Genomic DNA, 19,133 nt, shown 5'->3' with positions numbered 1-19,133 from the left:
AATAAATGTTTCCAATTCTGAATGAGAAGGAAGCAGCACCAAACTTGTCATTGACATACCAGGGTAAACGTTGTTGGTGAAAGCCAAAGTAGTACTGGAGCAAGGAATGTTCCACATACCCCACAAAGAGCCAGGCATAACTGGGCTTCATGCGGGTACTCACAGACACCCATCTGACTTGAAGAAAATGAAAGGAGTTCAAAGAGTGAGGATGAGCTCAGCCGGGGGAGGGCGGTGGTGGTGGATGGGGATGGTTCAGATATTTTTTCCAAGAAGGAACAAAATGCTCTGAGCCCATCCTAATGGGGACAGACATGTAAAGTGATTGTATATCCATATAGAAGAGGAGGCAGCTGCTGCCCAAAACACTGGAAATGTTGAAAATGAGGTAAAGAGTCAGAAAAATTACGGATGTAAGTAGGGAGTGACTGGACAAGGGAAGAAAACATTGAGTTCAGGTGGTAAGAAATAATTCAGTGGGGCAGAAACAGGCACAAATGATAGGCCAATCATTACCTCGTGTATCTCCTGACAGTTTTTAGAGGCCAAACCTGATCCATACAACACCTACTTTCGCTGATGAACACCCCTAAATCTGGGCAAAGGCCTCTGGACTGTCAAAACCACCTACAGATTTGCACTTACGTTCCCTGCAAGTAAACCTCCTTTTATCAAAACAGTGAAGCAGAAGTTACATTCAGAAAAGTGTCCTTGACAGACTTTCAAAGATATTTTTAAAGAGAAGAGCTACAACTCCTCCTAATCAACCTATCATTTGTACAAAAGAATTTCAGACTGTAACTGCAAATTTGGATTTTTGGACTCTATTTTTAAAACAAGGTCATTCATGAACTGATATCTCTTCTTGTTTTGTATTTGAGCCATTACTAACTGAATAATTTCTGTTTCTATATCTTCTTGTGCATTTGTAAGTCCGCTCATGTTGTCAGGGTTCTTCCATGTCTTCTGCTTTCTCCCATGTCTATGTGTGTTAAATGAACCCTGCTTCTGATATAACTTTACCTCAGCGATGTGTGATCCTTATAATGTTAGAGCCCACAAACTGCGTAGACTTGTAGGAAATACACACGCACTGTGTAAAAAAGTGGAAAAACAAAAAAAAATCTGATTACAAACAGAGTAATGAGAACCAGGAGAGAGATTCACTTTCAAACTTGCAATCTATTAGTAACATTAGAAACAAGTGCACAGGCTGGATGAATATGAATATTGACATCAGGCTAAGGACAGCAATTATTGTCCATTTTTGTTCATTAATCAGAAATGCAATCAGCATCAGTTAGTTGCAAGTGGCTAGAGGGCTGAATTATTGAACATACTCAGTTATTGAACATACTGGCCTAAGATCAGATGTAGAGTTTGTCCTTCATAGGTGAAGATCCACAGTGGAACCAGTGCTCATATCCCACTGTACCCTCACACACTCCATGATTAATGTGTCCAAGTTTGCTGATAAGCCACAACTAAGCAGAATACAAGTTGGAGAGAGGACACAAAGAGGCTGTAAAGATGTAAAGACAAGTCAAAACTGACTAGGAATTGAAATGTCAGATGGATAATAATGTCAGGTGAAGCTAATTATTTTGGCGAGAAGAATGAAAAGATGAATTGTTCTAAATTATAAAACATATCTGCATTGACGCTTGGAGACACTTGAATGTACTTGAACAAAGGACACAGAATGTCAAAATGTACACTGTGGCATTGCGCAACTTTGATACACAGCTCATTCCTGAGTTTATTCATTTGCTTGTGATGAGTCCAATTTTCTACAGTCAAGAGAATCCAACAGTCTTACCAGGGCTAAGAATTTTTATAATAACAAATGCTGTCTATACAACACTTTTAATGTGTTAAAAGTATTGGGCATTTGGTGGTGGTGGAGGAGGGTTTCATAAAGGGACTTGGGTCTAACAAATGATGCTGGCCCATGTCCTAGACTTACTTGCCCAAACCGAAGGCTCAACTCTGCAGGCTGGGCAGTGCCACCACTTGAGGTGGCACCAGTTGAGTCTCCAAGGTGAAGGAAAGGGCACGTCAGTTCTCAGTTGGTGAATGTCCAAAGAAATTTTGGCTATAGAACTGAATTTGAAGCGTAAGACTCTTTGTAGTGTAGCAGCATCAGAAAATTGTTGGCACAGATTTTGTATTCGATTTTCACTGCAACAAGGAAATCTTAAACCCCCCAGGTCTTTATCAAGAGTTTAGGGCTGAATTCAATTCTGATTCTACAGTTAATGTTTCTTGGCTTGCTGCAGAAAATGTAACAGCTGTTCCTATCTTCCGTAATTCTGCCTTATTTTACACCCCTGAAGGTGATATTGCAGGCTCAGCTAATCTATTATATATCACTGCTGAAACCAGATGACAGATGCATTGTTGAAAGTGACAGATCACCTTATCAAAGTAAGCACCATCAAAAGCACAAAGTTTCCATACCACATCTGCCTTACTTAAGGCAATGGAATATCTGACTGTTGCATTTGGAAACCCCGGAGGTGAATCTTAACATGTCTAAACAAGTTGATTAAAATCACTATACATGTGCTCAAAGTGGAATGAAATTCCGCCAATAGAGAAAGATGATATTCTGTACACGTATAAATCATCAGTGACCCTCAGAATATCCCTACCCATGCATTTCCTAATTTCCCAGCATCCCAGCATGATTCGTACATTCTGTGCCAATTCTATGCCTAGTCAATTTGAGACAGATGGTTGCTTGCTGGTATGACTCAAAGCCTTGTGTTGTGTATTGCTATATTGCTCTTTAGTATCAGGGCAGAGAAATCGCCTTTTGTTTTCTGAAAATACAGCTCATTCTATTGTTCTTGTGACATTAAAATATGCCTGTCAACTCCAATGCTTTATCCTCATACTCAAACATCATTCAGAAAACTAGCTAAGATACATGTCGTCTCAATGATTTGTATTAAAAAGTCTAGTTTCTTACTGTATTAACACAGCTCCATCTTTGTTGCATTTCACAGACTCCTGCAGTGTTCATCAATGGGCTAAGGAGCTCTGGTCTCAATTACAGACGTGTCATGAACTGTAGCACAAATACATTTTTCGGATGAGGATTGTATTGGTCTGGTGGTTGCTGTCACAACTTACTGGGCTTTGTTTTCTCTTACTGACTAGCTGTATTAGCTCAATCTCACATCCAGTAAAACAAACACTTCTGTTATAGTTAGACCTGTTTCTGTGCACTGACTTGGGCTACTGGCACACTTAAGTTTATAATAAAATTAGATCCAGTGTTGTGATATAGATGTGACAGTTAAAAAGGTCATTGTATTATCCCTGATATTTATTTAGGGTCACCTGACTTAAACTCAGTGCTCTGAAAGCTTTTGATTTCAGATAAACCTATGAGGCTAAAACCTAGTGTTGCGTGACTTGTGATTTTATTGAGTATGTCATTTCATAAAGACAGCAGACTGAAAACATTTCCTTTACCCAGCAAGATCAACAATTTTATGCGGATTAAACATTCTATATATTGGTCAGTGTCACACATATGTTGCATTATAATAACAACTTAAATTGAAAGTACATTCAATGTTGAAAAATACCCTAAGCTGCTTCGCAGACATCTAATTGGCTAAATTTATCACTGAAACTAAAGTAGGGGTTGTCATTAGATCTGGAGAGCTTTAGGGAGGCAATTATAAAATATTTAGTCAAGATGGCTGAAGGCACTACTCCAAATGGTGAGGTATGTTGTGTCTCATAGTCAGGAAACATTTATGACATGCATTTGGCATGGTGGCTCAGTGGTTAGCACTGTTGCCTCATAGTGTCAGGGATCTGGGTTCAATTCCACGCTCAGGCAACTGACTGTGTAGAGTTTGCGCATTCTCCCTGTGTCTTCAGGTGTTCCAGTTTTCTCCCACAGTTCAAAGGTGTGCAGATTATGTGGAATGGCCATGCTAAATTGCCCATAGTTTGCAGGCTAGGTGGGTTAGCTGTGAGAAATTCAGGATTACAGGGATAGGTTAGGAGATGGGTCTGAGTGGGATGCTCTTTGAAAGATGAATAGACTGCTTCCACATTGTATGGATTCAATGGTCATAATGCAATCACTGTATTACAGCATGTGACTTGAGAGTAGAAAGGTCTCATACTCCATCTTGCTAGTATTACTTTGCACTGTTGTATGCCTAAAAAAATTTACAAAGAAAGGGATGAATGTGACCGTTAGGGATTTGGACACAGGATGAGAATTTTAAATTGGAATTAGCAGGGAGTCAATGCCAATTAGCAAGCGCAGTTGTGATGTTACTGCAATTTGAAACCTGTTAGAATACAACCATCAGGTTTTAGGAAAAGCTGAAGTGTGTGAAGTTGGAGGTTGGGAGCCCTGACCAAAAAGCATTGGAATATTCAAGTCTGAAGGTGATGGAGGTATGGGTAAGGGATTCTGAAGCAGTTGAGGTAAAGCTAAAGAAGGGCAGCTTACTGAAGTGCGACTAGGTAGCCTTTGTAACTGAGAAGTCAAGAGATTGAAGCTTAGCTCATGGAGTATTTGTATACCAACATTGCAAACAGTCAATTTCAGTTTGAGACTGGACCAGTGAAAAGGATGGAATCAGGAACATTTGTAGCATTATGATAGGACTTAAATTCGGCCATTAATGTTTAATGGGAATTCAAGACTGAGTATTGACAAGCAGGCTGAAAGTAAAGAAGATTTGAAAAAGGCAATGTTTATTGACCCTTGACAGCCTAATTAACTGTGCATGTGCAAGTTTCAAAAGTCTCCATGTGTGATTGGAGTTATTAAGTTTTGTCCAATGATCGCACATTATTTCTACTCACTGCCCACATGCACGGAAAGTTGGCAGGCAACTGAAAGAGATTGTGGAGAAGTGGGGCTGGATTTTGTCATTGTACATGGGCTGCTATATCTTTAAGTAATGTCACTGAGATGCATCAAGTGGATAAGAAAGGGACAGGACCAAGGATTAAGCCTTGAAGGACTGCAGAATTAAATTTGTTAGGTTGCAGGGCAAAGTAATTGTTAGAGATAATCTGAAAGTGGAAAACCTCTGATTGTTTGGTACTTTAACATTGGAAAGATAGCTTCATAGAAACATAGAAGATAGGAGCAGGAGGAAGCCATTCAGCCCTTCTAACCTGCTCCACCATTCTTCATGATCATGGCTGAACATCCAACTTAATAGCCTAATCCTGCTTTCTTCCCATGCCTCTAATCCCATTTGCCCCAAATTCTATATCTAATCACCTCTAGAGTAGATTCAATATTTTGGCATAAACTACTTCCTGTGAAACTACAGCCTCACCACTCTTTGAGTGAAGAAATGTCTCCTCATCTCCGTCCTAAATTGTCTACCCGAATCATCATACTGTGACCCCTGGTTCTGGACACGCCCACCATCGGGAACACCCTCCCTGCATCCTGTTAGAATCTTATCAGTGTCTATGAGGCACCCCCATTTGCCTGAACTCCAGTGAAAACACCCAACCGAGTCAATTTCTCCTCATATGTCAGACCCGCCATCCCCAGATTCAGCCTGGTAAACATTCGCTGTGTTCCCTCGAGAGCAAGCATTGTTCCTCAGAAAAGGATACCATAACTGCACACAATATTCCAGGAGTGGTCTCACCAAGGCCCAATACAACTACAACACATCCCTTTTCTGGTACTTGAAACTTCCTGCAATGAAAGCCAACATACCATTCACCTTCTTTATCACCTGCTACGACTGCTTCAGCAACTGGTCCACAAGGACTCCCAGCTCACTCCCCTGTCCCAATTTACAGGCATCAAGGTAGTAATTTGCCTTCTTGTTTTTGCTTCCAAAGTAAATTGCCTCACATTTATATCCATATTATGTTGCATCTGCCATCAATTTGCCCACTCACCCAACCTGTCAAGATCATGCTGAAGGATCTCTGCATCCTCATCACAGTTCACCCTTCCACCCAACTTGGTATCATCTGCAAACTTTGAGATATTACATTTTGTTCCCTCATCCAAATCATTCATTCTTATTGTGAATAGCTGGGGCCCCAATACTGATCCCTGTGGCACCCCACTAGTTACTGCCTGCCAATTTGGAAAGGACCCATTAATTCCTACTCTTTGTTTCCTCTCTGCCAACCAGTTTTCTATCCATCTCAATATCCTTGCCCAATCCTATGCAATTTAATCTTGCACATTAATCTGAAAGTCCAAATATACCACATTGACTGGCTGTCCCTTGTCAACTCTGTTCATTACATTTCCACAGAATTCCAACAGATTTTTCGAGCATGATTTCTTCCATGTCCCAGCCCCCCACCCCACACACCAGGCTCTGTTACCACATTGCCTGCCACTACACACCTCCTGTTGCTAGTCACTAATAGTCTCCATTAACAATTATTCATCCTCCCAGCCTAATCGTTAGCAACTCCTTTGTCTGTCCAACTGTCTTTCTCTCTCTTTGGGCTCTATCCTATCGTTTACTCCCTACCCCAGCCACCTCCCTATTTTCTGCATATAGACTGATGTTTTCCCAGCCACTATCAGTTCTGAGGGAGGGTCACTGGACGAGAAATGTTAACTCTGTTTTGTCCTTCACAGATGCTGCCAGACCTGCTGAGCTTTTCTAGCAACTTTGTTTTTATTCCTGATTTACAGCATCCACAGTTCTTTTGGTTTTTACAAGAATATGAAGCATGAATTAACCTTGATACACTGGGGAGAGTTACTTTAAGAGATGAAGTGGATAGGCAATGGCAAACATTCTAAAATCCATACTGACTCTATCTGGTCCTGCTCCTGCTTTCTAAATGCTCTGCTATAAAAGTTGTGACAAGAATACCCTGTTCCTGTATTCTCAGCAAGCATCCTATATGACTTCCTGATCATCTGTCTACCTGTCTGTCACCTTCGGGGATTTATGGACTTGTACACTAAGGTCCCTTTGTTCCTCAGTACTCCCTAGGGATATACCATTCAGCATGTATATTCTTCCTTTATTAATGTACATTGCAGCTGACATACACAATGTTATAGATGCTGAAGAGCTGGAGGAACTGGGGTGGTATTCTGAGAAGGACAATGAAGGCATTCGGCAGAAGAGGATTCCCCTTGTGTGTGACAGAGTTGCATGGTACTATAAGCTAGTCAGGAGCTGGCTGACATCTGGTTGCAGTAACTGAGACCTGGGTGTAGCAGGCAATTGTGGAATGTGAAATTATCGTCGATCATCACACCATAAGTATTTTTTTGCCTTGCAGCAATGTACTGCAACCTCTGATTGTTTTGTCTGTGTTTGCTTCTGGCAACTGTAAATAAAAGCTCTTGTTTGGAACTCTTTGATTGCTTGCCTTCATATGATGTTCCCTTGTGAGTTGTGAGTTTACAGTGGGACATTCATGATGTAGGAGCAGTGAATTAGGATATTTAGGTAGGACGTAACTAAGGCATTGGTTAATTCATTTGGGTGGACAGTTGGTTTGTGATGTAGAGTGATGCCATTAGCATAGGTTAAATTCACACACCAGCTGAGGTTACTGTGAGTGACACATCTTCTCAATCTCTCCATTCACCTGAGGAGTGCTGACCCTCAGGTTAAACCACCACCAGTCATCGCTCTCTCTCTCTCTCTCTCTCTCTCTCCCTATTGACTTTACTATCTAACAACAAGTAAACTATCTGGCTTAATGGTTAAATAGCAACTACGGTGAGAGAATGAGGTTACATGTATGAAGAAATGTCAGTTATGATAGCTATGAGCCATGGGCAGTGTGGTCGTCAGCTGCTGTGCCATTATATTGCTGATGAGGGTCAATGCTGGATCGCCAACATTTGTCTGGATGCACAACAGCTTTGTAAAGATGAAGGGTCTTTTGAAGGGTTTTTCTGATGAAGGGTCTCAGCCCAAAATGTCAGCTTTTGAGCTCCTAAGATGCTGCTTGGCCTGGTGTGTTCATCCAGCTCCACACTTTGTTATTTTGTAAAGATAGCACAAGTTTCAAGAATGTGGATCTTTCAATTGATAGCTGGTGAATGGCTAATTCTTCCAGGAATGGCACATATAAAATGGGGCTAGAATCTGGAGAGAGGAGTGCTGAAGAGATGGGGTGGATAATGAATGAGGCAAATGATTTTGCGAGGCCTTGCAGTTAAAAACCATCAATAAACACAATGAAACTGATGCTGAACCATTAAAATATAAAATTGAGTCCTCAGTTACTGTATCTCTAAAGACCATCTGTTTCATTTCTGTATCAACATGCAAAATTGTTACTTGATTTCCAAAAGTTTTTTTTTTGGTTTCTTTCCTCATGACAACCAGTCCACATGGTCAGGCCACAGGCAGAAACATATGACCAGCATCTTCCACAACTCAAAACAGTCTGTTTGACCTTAAGTTAAAGGAGACATGTTAAAACTTGTAAAATCCCACCTTTGTGTCCCAGTATTGTCTGTATTCCTGGTGCACTTTACTTTTTATCGTGTTGAAAGGTGCTTACAAGTTAACAATATCAGTGCTGGAGTTTGGAAACAAAAAATGGATATGTTAGGAACAGCAGGTCCAGTTGCATCAATGGAGAAAGATATAAGAACATTTCAAATCACTGCCCGCTCGAATATTTCCAACATGACTTGTACAGTAAATGAATCATAAAATCTGCTTAACTTTGCACTTTTTCCAGGAAGCAGAATTAAACCATCAAAGAGAACCACGAATAATCCATAGTTCAGATCCAAAAACAGCATTCACATAATAGCATAGTCATTTAATCCATGGGCACATGAGTAACCTTGAGTTTTGACATAATCCTTTAAAACCAAAATAGAAATCTGCATGTAAATGAGACATAAATACCAAAGGTGATTAGAGAGTACAGTCAACTGAAAAATAACAAACAGAAAGTAGATTTTATGATATTCAAAATTCAGTTAAATTCAACAGCCACACATTGTGTTCTCATTATTCGTGGCTACATGTTATGGTCATGGATGAAGATGATGGAACATTTCAAAATCACAAATTCCTGTTTTTTCTTAACAAATAACTTCTGATGTATAGCACTATGAAGTTCAAGGAAATGTTCTGAGTAGAATACAAATATCCCGGGTCGACTAGCTACTGAATATATGTAAAGGAGCACAACTCTATTAGTTTAAAATTGCATGTTGTACCTTATTTGTTCGGCATTTGTCAGCAATACTGACATCATTACATCAATTACTTTTACATGCTTAAGAACCTCCGACATTGCTGGTTTTCTTTACTTCTTCCTTTTATTTAGTTTGTCTCTTTTCTATGCATGCATTTTTTAAAATATTGACTCATTTTCATGTTTTTACTGTGAACTCACACTTCAACTTTATCTTCATAATATGGAAGGTTCTTGGTATCTTTGCAAACTCAACAAAAGCCCACTGATAAATGGTGTAGTGGAAATGGACATCACGATCAATTCGAGTCCCAGTTTACATTTAGCTTTAAACCTTTACAAACGAGATGCCAGCTTAAAAAAAAAGCATCCACATGATCTAAGGAACTAAAGAATTGTGAAATTCCATGAATGTGTGATAGTTATACTGAATAAACTGCAAGTCAAGTCAATAATTAGATTTAGGAATAAAATCAAATGCTGAAAGTCTGAAATCATGGCAGAACGTGTTGGCGAAACTCAACAGGTCTGGAAGCATCTGTGGAGAAAGTTAATGTTTCAAGTCCCAATGACCCTTTGCTGGAACACAGGAAGCTGAACAGTGAGAATTCTGGTCATCTTCTGAGGTTCGAAGCACCTGTGAGCAATGGAGGAAGATTGCAAGTTTAACTGGTTGAGTAACTGGGTAAAAGGGAGAATTTACAACCTTACTGTGAGAGTCTATGAGGAATCCACATATTGTGGAAGTAATGGACAACAATAGACAGAAGAGAAAATAGAAATGATCAGGTTGCAAGAAACAAAACACAAAAAGACAGTGCAGCAAATGTGTCAATCAAAGACCAGCAGAAGAAGAATATAAACCAGCAAAATCAGAATTTAAAAGATACAAAAAAAAACAATAAGTGTATATAGGAGAAAAAGAAAGCCAGAGGCAAAATGTTAAGACTATAGTGGGTGAAATATTGTTTGTTGAATCCTCATGAAACAGGTGACATGGTGGCTTAGTGGTTAGCACTGCTGGCTCACATCACTGGCAACATGGGTTTGATTCCACCGTTGGGTGACTGTCTGTGTGGTGTTGCATATTCTCCCTGCATCTGTGTGGGTTTCCTCCGGGTGCTCTGGTTTCCTCCCATGGTCCAAAAATGTGCAGCCAAGATGGATTAGCTGTGCTAAATTGCTCATAGTGTGTTCAGGGATGTGTAGATTGAATGGGTTAGGGGGGAATGGGTCTGGCTGGGATGCTCTGTGAGTTGGTGTAGACTTGTTGGGCTAAAGAGCCTGTTTTCACATGACAGGAATTCTATGATCTATGGAATGGGAGGTTTCTCTTTGTTCAGATAAAGAGAGATGTTTTTGAAGCTATTTGTCTTGTATCCGGAAGCAAGGAACCACATTTCAAATGGTAACACAATTTGTACCGCATCAGAATAAAGATGCTTATTGCTTGACAAGTGGACTCTGATTGGTTGAGATAATTGCATTGGCAATTCTCCAGGGAACAATTATCCCCGTGCTTGGCAAGGACTGCGACAAATATTACATTGGGCGGACAGGAAGAGAACAGGCTATGAGAATACATGAACACCAACTAGCAACAAAAAGACATGACCAGTGCTTGATCCTCTCCATACACACAGACAAGGAGAACCACCAGTTCGATTCGGTCAACATCAGGATCCTAGGACATGCCATACAGAGACAAGCACGGGAATTTCTAGAGGTCTGGTTCTCCACCAAGAAGGCCATCAATAAACACATAAAAATAGACCCTATATACACATGACTGCAAAGAAAAACCAGAAATGAGGTAATCAGCTCCAACGGTCCCCAGAGTTTAAATTACAGGCGGGAAACAGCGCTTCAGTGGAGGCTGCACTGACCATGTTACCCAGCAGGTTAATGAAAAGTCTGCAAACTAATGAACCAGCTCGACAAGCGAACCAACCATAGTACCATTGGTACTGTCACTCACCAATGGGTTTGTCAGTTTGGGAAACAGAAATAGCACACTTGCACAGTAGAGGTTCTTTTATGAATTAGATGGAGGCCTACTGTTTAATCAGTCCATTAGAAGCCACTTGTTTCATCAAATCTAAGCCGTAGTTGACCTAAGAGTACTCAGTTGATGTTGGCACTTAATATGAAGGCAATGATGTTTCCTTGCATTCAGTGGAAGGTAAATTCACATACATGAAACAGAAGCTCAAAACAGGGTGAAACCACAAGGAGGAAAAGACATTGCAAAGTGAAGAGCAAAAGGAAAGAAGAGTAAGAGGGATTCAACTATACAAGAGCTTACAATAGTTAGAAAATTAAACTTTTCAGGAATGTCTGAGTCTATAGGGAAAGTTTTTTTTAAATTGGAGACTATCAACAGTGCTCAAAGAGAACAGCTCAATGGAGATCACAAGAGGGATGAAAAGCATCAGTCTTAAAGCACAAACAGGGGATTTTTCACTCAGTTATGTAGAGGCTTGGTTTATGCTTTATTCTCTTTTGTTTATAACCCTATGAGATCTGTAGTCTTATTGCAAATATACAATCTAATCCTCGTATTGTCTGCATATGATTAAAGTGATAGCATCATACATCAGATAAGTGATCACTTAATAAGTTGTACACTGAAAAGCAAATAAAGGCAAGTGATTAGTGAAGATGATGCTTGCTTTGCTAACACGAAGAGAGCTGTTTGTTGTATTTGAACCATGGAAATACAGATTGCCACATTCAAAGGTAAAGTTCAGGTGTAATGAATTAAGCTAGCTAAACATGAACATCCTCTTCCCCATTCTATTTCACAAAACATTGCTCTGAACCATTTTTATTGTATGGCTGTTACAGTGAAAATAAATGTTATATATTTTTAGCAACATTGTAATATAACATACGACTTTATATGCGGTTGCAGAATAATGCATGTTTAAGGTAAATAACAACCTCAAAATACCTGGGATATTCTTGACAACCTTATTCAGTGTGTCTAAAACTCGAACACTTACTGTGAGCCCATTTATAGACTGTGAATGTTGCAAAGAGCTGTCCAGTCAATTAAGCATTTTTCAAAGGTAATCACTGTTGCAACGTAAAACTGAGGCTGCTAATTTGTGCATGGCAAGATTCCACAAACAAATTGATCATCAGCTTTTGGCATTGGTCAAGGGACACATGTTGGTCATCCTGCTCTTCTTTAAAATGTTTAGTCAGGTCTTTCATGTGCATCTGAAATGGTAGATAAGGTATCGGTTCAAAATCTCATCTGAAAATGCTACTTCCAACAGTGCACCACTCCCTCAGTTTAAGACTTCATAGAATCCCCACAGCATGGAAACAGGCTATTTGGCTCATTGAGTCCACAGCAACCCTCCAAACAGCACGCCACCCAGACCCACCCTATAACCCTGCATTTTCCCATGGCTGATTCACTTAGCCTGCACATCTTTGGATTTTGGAAGGAAATGGAGAACCCAGAGGAAACTCATGCAGTCACAGGGAGAATGTGCAAACACCACACAGTCACCCAAGGCTTGAATTGAATCTGGTCCTTGGTGCAGTGAGGCAGTAGTGCAAACCACTGAGACACCATGCTGCCCATATGTGCTGAAGGATCTTCACATGAACTTCCAATTCAGAGGAAAGATTGCAACCACTTGAGACATGGCTGATGACAAAAAAGTCCAATTAATTGCAGGTTTCGGGAATTGATTTTATCAGTTTCAAATAATGTTTGTCATAATTGGCAATTGCCACTGCTGGTCTCGTTGATATATTTCAATGCTCCAATAACAACGACACAAGAGAGGGAATAGTTGAAAACCATTGCAAAAGCTCTTTGATTTAATGAAGCTAACACTTTTTTCTTAATGAGCATTTAATGATTCATGATTATGAGTCAAAACACTAATTTTTTTCATTATTGGAGAAATGTTGACATGAAAAAGCATTTGAGATTTCACCAGTTTTTTTATGTATATGTCTGCTGGTTACTATTTTCTAACTGATCTACACCTTTTCATTTTAGAGGACAAAAAGGCATCTGCTGTCCTGCAATTCCCATCAAGATGGTAAAAGTAAAAATGAAATGGATGTGTCATTTGTCTTAATTAAACCCAAAAGAACTGTGGATGCTCTAAAACAGCATCAAAAACAGAAGTTGCTGGAAAAGCTCAGCTCATCTGACATTGTCTGTAAAGAAAACTCACGGTTAACATTTTGGATCCAGTGACCCTTCCTCAGATCGGGTGTGTCGTTTGTCTTAGTGACTCTCCAAAGAAAGAAAATTTACTATCGAAAATCAAGCAGAGCACTTAGGTTTTTGATCACAGTTTGGAGTTTGTGGAAACCCTTACCTTGTCTTATAGTCAGAAAAATAATGTGCTGCCTGTGACGGGAGATAACCTTAAAGAATGAGATCCTGATGCCTGGAGATATCTGTCACTGTTGTACAGATTCCAACCCTTACATTTCAATACTTGTTTAAGAACTTTTTCTCAACTGTGATGCTAATTCAGACTGAATTATTGTTGATGCTGATTATCTTTTTTCTTTTGTAAGGTATCAACAAAACACAGTTAGTGATTGGCATTCAATTCAGAGTAACATTTAATATGCATTGACTTAAAACATAATTAGCAGCTCAGCCTATTTACAACAGAACAGGGACCCCATCTAGGACTGTGTTGGAATCCCTATTGAACTGTTTCCAAGCAACAGAGACTCTGATGTGTTAATGATTGATGCCAGTACCAAGTGCATGAATGGGACATGAATCAGAATTCTGATTATGTTTAACCCAACTCATTCTCTGCCACCCACTCCATCAACCACAGTAATAGACATGGGGGCAGGGTGAGGGTTGAGTGGATTCTGAAGTGAAGGAAGAATGGACATTTTCAGAGCCAATGGCAACCCATTAGTAGCAGTTGGGAGAGATGGAATAGGCAAAAGCAAAATGGACTTTGATGGGGAAGTAAAGCACTGTCCCCTTGGGGTGCCCACCTCTCTCGACAAGCATTCAGAGTGTTAATGGACATTGTGTGCTTCCTGTCCAAGGTCACCCTGGCATGGATATCACTGTGGAAGAGGGTCAGGCAGTCAGCTAATATGACCCTCTCCACAGCCAACTGCCAGGACCCGCTTATAGCCAGCCTGGCTAGGTCCAAACCCCTCTGCCCTGAGTGACCAAAGATCAGGAGCATGGAGCTGAGGTGCAACCAAAAACACAACAGAAGATGTTTCAAATCACTAAAAAGGACATGTAATTGCCCACAACTGACACAATACTGGTCCACACTTAGCACAATAGTGCAAAATAAATAATTTGGCTGGGAGCCTGTAAACTGTCACACTCTATGGTTGTGAGGGACTGCTGCGTGCAACACATTCCACCCAAGGTCCTCGATCAAAAACAGGAGAATTCCCACACAGACAGCCCTCCCCCGGAAATCTTCACAGTAAATAAGCATGCTGAAGCATGTCCGGTTGGCGAACATAAGTGAGAAGATGGATGGTGTGGAGCAGCAGCCTATGCAAAAAGTGCCTCTTTGCGAGGTGGAAGGATACGGAGTGCATCGAGTTCGAGTACCGACATTTTCAAAATCCATGTCCTGGATCTCTCGTTTTCCCTTTTTCTTTTATCAGACTGTTTCTCAGTTACAGAAGTCCAAAACAAACTGAGATCCAGTATGGCAGCAAAACATAAAGGGTTTCAACTTAATTATACCTGACCACAAACATGCCTGCGTACCCCTCAGAGTGTGTGACAATGACACCCACTTCTGCAGACTGGCTGGGCTGAATATGATGAGAGATAATGGGAACTGCAGATGCTGGAGAATCCGAGATAACAAAGTGTGAAGCTGGATGAACACAGCAGGCCAAGCAGCATCAGTCCTCAGGTCAGGGCTCACCTTCTCCCCCCTCCACCCACACATCAACAAATACCAGTCACATCTGGACATCAAGCAGTTTTTCCGCTGCCTCCACCTCCACGCTTACTTCTTTAACCGTGAGCCTAACCCTCCCTCCACTGAACCCTTCACCCACCTCCAACACAAGTCCTCCTCCAGGACACCATCCCCGGACCTCCTACCCTCCCTCGACCTCTTCATCTCCAACTGCTGTCAAGACATAAACCTCCTCAACCTCTCCACCCCTCTAACCCATCCCAACCTCTCCCCTGCAGAACATGCAGCCCTCCGCTCCAATCACAACCTCACCATCAAACCTGCAGACAAGGGAGATGCAGTTGTAGTCTGGCGCACTGACCTTTACATTGCTGAGGCCAGACGCCAACTTTCCGACACCTCCTCCTACCGCCCCCTTAATCATGACCCCACCCCTGAGCACCAAACCATCATCTCCCAAACCATCCATGACCTCATCACCTCAGGTGACCTCCCACCCACAGCCTTCAACCTCATTGTTCCCCGACCCCAGACCGCCTGCTTCTATCTCCTTCCCAAAATGCACAAACCCGCCTGCCCTGGCTGACCTATTGTCTCCGCCTGCTCTTGCCCCACCGAACTCATCTCCACCTATCTGGACTCCATTTTTTCCCCCTTGGTCCAGGAACTCCCCACCTACGTCCATTACAACACCCACGCTCTCCGCCTCCTCCAGAACTTCTAATTCCCCAGTCCCCAACACCTCATTTTCACCATGGACGCCCAGTCCCTATACACCTGCATTCCCCATGCAGATGGCCTAAAGGCCCTCCGCTTCTTCCTGTCCCGCAGACCCGACCAGTCCCCCTCCACTGACACCCTCGTCAGCCTAGCCGAAGCCGTGCTCCCCCTCTACAACATCTCTCTCGATTCACCCCACTTTCTACAGACAAAGAGGGTGGCCATGGGTACCCGCATGGGCCCAAGCTATGCCTGCCTCTTTGTAGGTTATGTGGAACAGTCCATCTTCCGCACCTCCACAGGCCCCAAACCCCACCTCTTTCTCTGTTACATTGATGACTGTATCGGCGCTGCCGCATGCTCCCAAGAGGAGCTCAAACAGTTCATTCACTTCACCAACACCTTCCACCCCAACCTTAAGTTCACCTGGACCATCTCCAATGCATCCCTCACCTTTCTGGACCTTTCTGTCTCCATCTCAGGCTACCACCTACAAACCAATGTCCATTTCATGTCCACCAACTCGCACAGCTACCTGGAATACACCTCCTCCCACCCACCCACCTGCAAAAATTCCATCCCCTATTCCCAATTCCTTTGCCTCCGCCGCATCTGCTCCCAGGACGAGGCATTCCACTCCCGTACATCCCAGGTGTCCTCGTTCTCCAAGGACCGCAACTTCCCCTCCCGCAGTGGTAGAGAACGCCTTGACCGTGGCTCCCGCATTTCCCGCACCTCAACTCTCACACATTGCTCCCACAATAACCGCCAAATTTTAATCCCCCTAGTCCTCACATACCACCACACCAACCTCCGGATACAACGCATCATCTTCCGACACTTCCGCCATCTACAAATCCAACCTCACCACTAAAGACATTTTTCCAACCCCACCCTTATCTGCCTTCCAGACAGACCACTCTCTCCGCGACTCCCTTGTCTGCTCCACACTCCCCTCCAACCCCACCACACCTGGCACCTTCCCCTGCAACCGCAGGAAGTGCTACACTTGCCCCCACACCACCTCTCTCACCCCCTCACATCTCCTCTCTCACCCCCATCCCAGGCCCCAAGATGACTTTCCACATCAAGCAGATATTCACCTGCACATCCGCCAATGTGAATAACTGCATCCGCTGTACCTTGTGTGGCTTCCTCTCCATTGGGGGAACCAAGCAGAAGCTTGGGGATCGCTTTGCAGAACACCTACGCTCAGTTCGCAATACACAACTGCACCTCCCAGTTGCGAACCATTTCAACTCCCCCTCCCATTCCTTATACGACATGTCCATTCTGGGCCTCCTGCAGTGCCATAATGATGCCACCCGAAGGTTGCAGAAACAGCAACTCATATTCCGCTTGGGAACCCTGCAGCCCAATGGTATCAATGTGGATTTCACCAGCTTCAAAATCTCCCCTCCCCCCACTGCATCCCAAAACCAGCCCAGTTCGTCCCTGCCTGCCTAACCTGTTCTTCCTCTCACCTATCCCCTCTCCCCACCTCAAGCCGCACCTCCATTTCCTACCTACTAACCTCATCCCGCCTCCTTGACCTGTCTGTCCTCCCTGGACTGACCTATCCCCTCCCTACCTCCCCACCCATACTCTCCTCTCCACCTATCTTCTCCTCTATCCATCTTCGGTCCGCCTCCCCCTCTCTCCCCATTTATTTCAGAATCCTCTCCCCATCACCGTTTACTGATGAAGGGTCTCGGCTCGAAACGTCAGCTTTTGTGCTCCTGAGATGCTGCTTGGCCTGCTATTCACCCAGCTCCACACTTTGTTATCTCTGGCTGAATATGGTGGTCAGGATGTAGGTGGTTCAGAATTAAAAGTGTGAAATGTGTGCCATATCACATGTAAATAAACTAACACAATTACTTACCTGTTTGAATATGTCCACAGCAGGACATCAGCATGCCACTGGCAGGCAGCAGTGTACAGAATCACACTTGGTTATTTTTGCAGGAAGAAAAACACAGTATGTTAATTTTTGCTGTAGCTGTAATTTAAATTCCGTCAGCAGAAATACATCATTTGAATATGTTTCACTATCCAATTTATTTAGACACAAATCAATTGTTTCACTTTGGATAAACAAAGTTGGATTCTCGTCATCTGAATATCCAGTCTTGGGACTGATCTCCTGAGGGTGAGGTCTCATGTAATAGACTGTCATGTTTTTTTTAAATCCAGGAGTCATGTCACGTTTGCAATCTGTAGCCAAACAAATACATGGGAGTGATTATTCTTTATTGTACAAAAGCTGCTTATCAGCAGGGACAGGCAGGAGAACTGAACCTACATGATTCAATCCTCATTCTACTCTTGCAGGACTCGTAAAAATGAAAATAGTTATAGTATTCAGTGGGCCATTTAGCCTCTCAGGCCTCTTGCACACATAAATTGCATATCCTCCTACAACTGACTCAGACCACAGTCCTTGGGGGAGGTGGCAAGGGAAAGAATGACAGATGCCTATCTTGATGCATACAGCACACACAGTGGCCCTCTACTTTAATCAATCCTGCTTATTACTTCCCTTTGTTTAATTTGAATTTGTCTGGAACAGATGAGAGAGTCTTAAGAATTAAATTGCAATCCAGGCAACATCACAGCCTTGAAAACCAAAAATATACGTCTGTCACACCAGTTCTTGCCACTTTCAAGAGCCCCTTGATCACTGTTGGACCTAAAGATTCCAATAGGTCTCACAGTTTGTATGCTCATATGAACCTTTCAGTAAGCATTTCAAACTGACTGATGAGAACCAATAATAGAAGAAAAGCAACCTCAGGTCTTCATTTGTTCTGTACAATTAAAATATAAACTTTACTTTGTACTTCTATGCCTAAGTAATATTTCATGTAATTATCTAAATTGAAGGAGTGAAGCAAAATATTAATTAAAAAGTCACAAGATTCCTCTTGATTTTCAATTGTTTTCAATTATTACAGATGTGGATCAAGTGAGATATTGCCAAAGAATATTCATTTTAAAGATTGCAACTGAATGTATTTTTCTGCTAATTTAAATTTTATACCTAGCAATTTACCAAAAGGATTTCGGAGATATGAAATTTCCTTATGACTTCAGTTTCCTTTTAAATCTCAATAAAAACTGAAAGAACTGCAGATGCTGAGAATCAGGAACAAAAATAAAGTTGCTGGGCAAGCTCATCAGGTCTGGCAGCATCTGAGAAGGCAAAAACAGAGTTAACGTTTCAGATCCGGTGACCCATCCCTAGCAGTTCTGAGGAAGGGTCACTGGACCCGAAATGTTAACTCTGTTTTCTTCTTCATAGATGCTGCCAGATCTGCTGAGTTTTTCCAGCAACTT

General features: G+C 42.1%; 1 long non-coding RNA gene across 1 annotated transcript; it reads right to left on the bottom strand.

Annotated features, from left to right (window-relative positions):
* Positions 1 to 886: 886 nt before the first annotated feature.
* LOC125460387 (uncharacterized) lies at positions 887 to 8,814 on the bottom strand. Its single transcript, XR_007249246.2, has 3 exons — positions 8,682 to 8,814; positions 8,448 to 8,532; positions 887 to 1,093 (listed from the first exon to the last, which is right to left on the bottom strand). It is a non-coding gene; the product is annotated as an uncharacterized LOC125460387 (long non-coding RNA).
* Positions 8,815 to 19,133: the final 10,319 nt, after the last annotated feature.

Source organism: Stegostoma tigrinum, chromosome 11 (assembly GCF_030684315.1).
Source record: "Stegostoma tigrinum isolate sSteTig4 chromosome 11, sSteTig4.hap1, whole genome shotgun sequence".
NCBI lineage: Eukaryota > Metazoa > Chordata > Chondrichthyes > Orectolobiformes > Stegostomatidae > Stegostoma > Stegostoma tigrinum.
The sequence above is the reverse complement of the archived record's forward strand: the minus strand, read 5'-3'. Positions and strand labels throughout refer to the sequence as shown.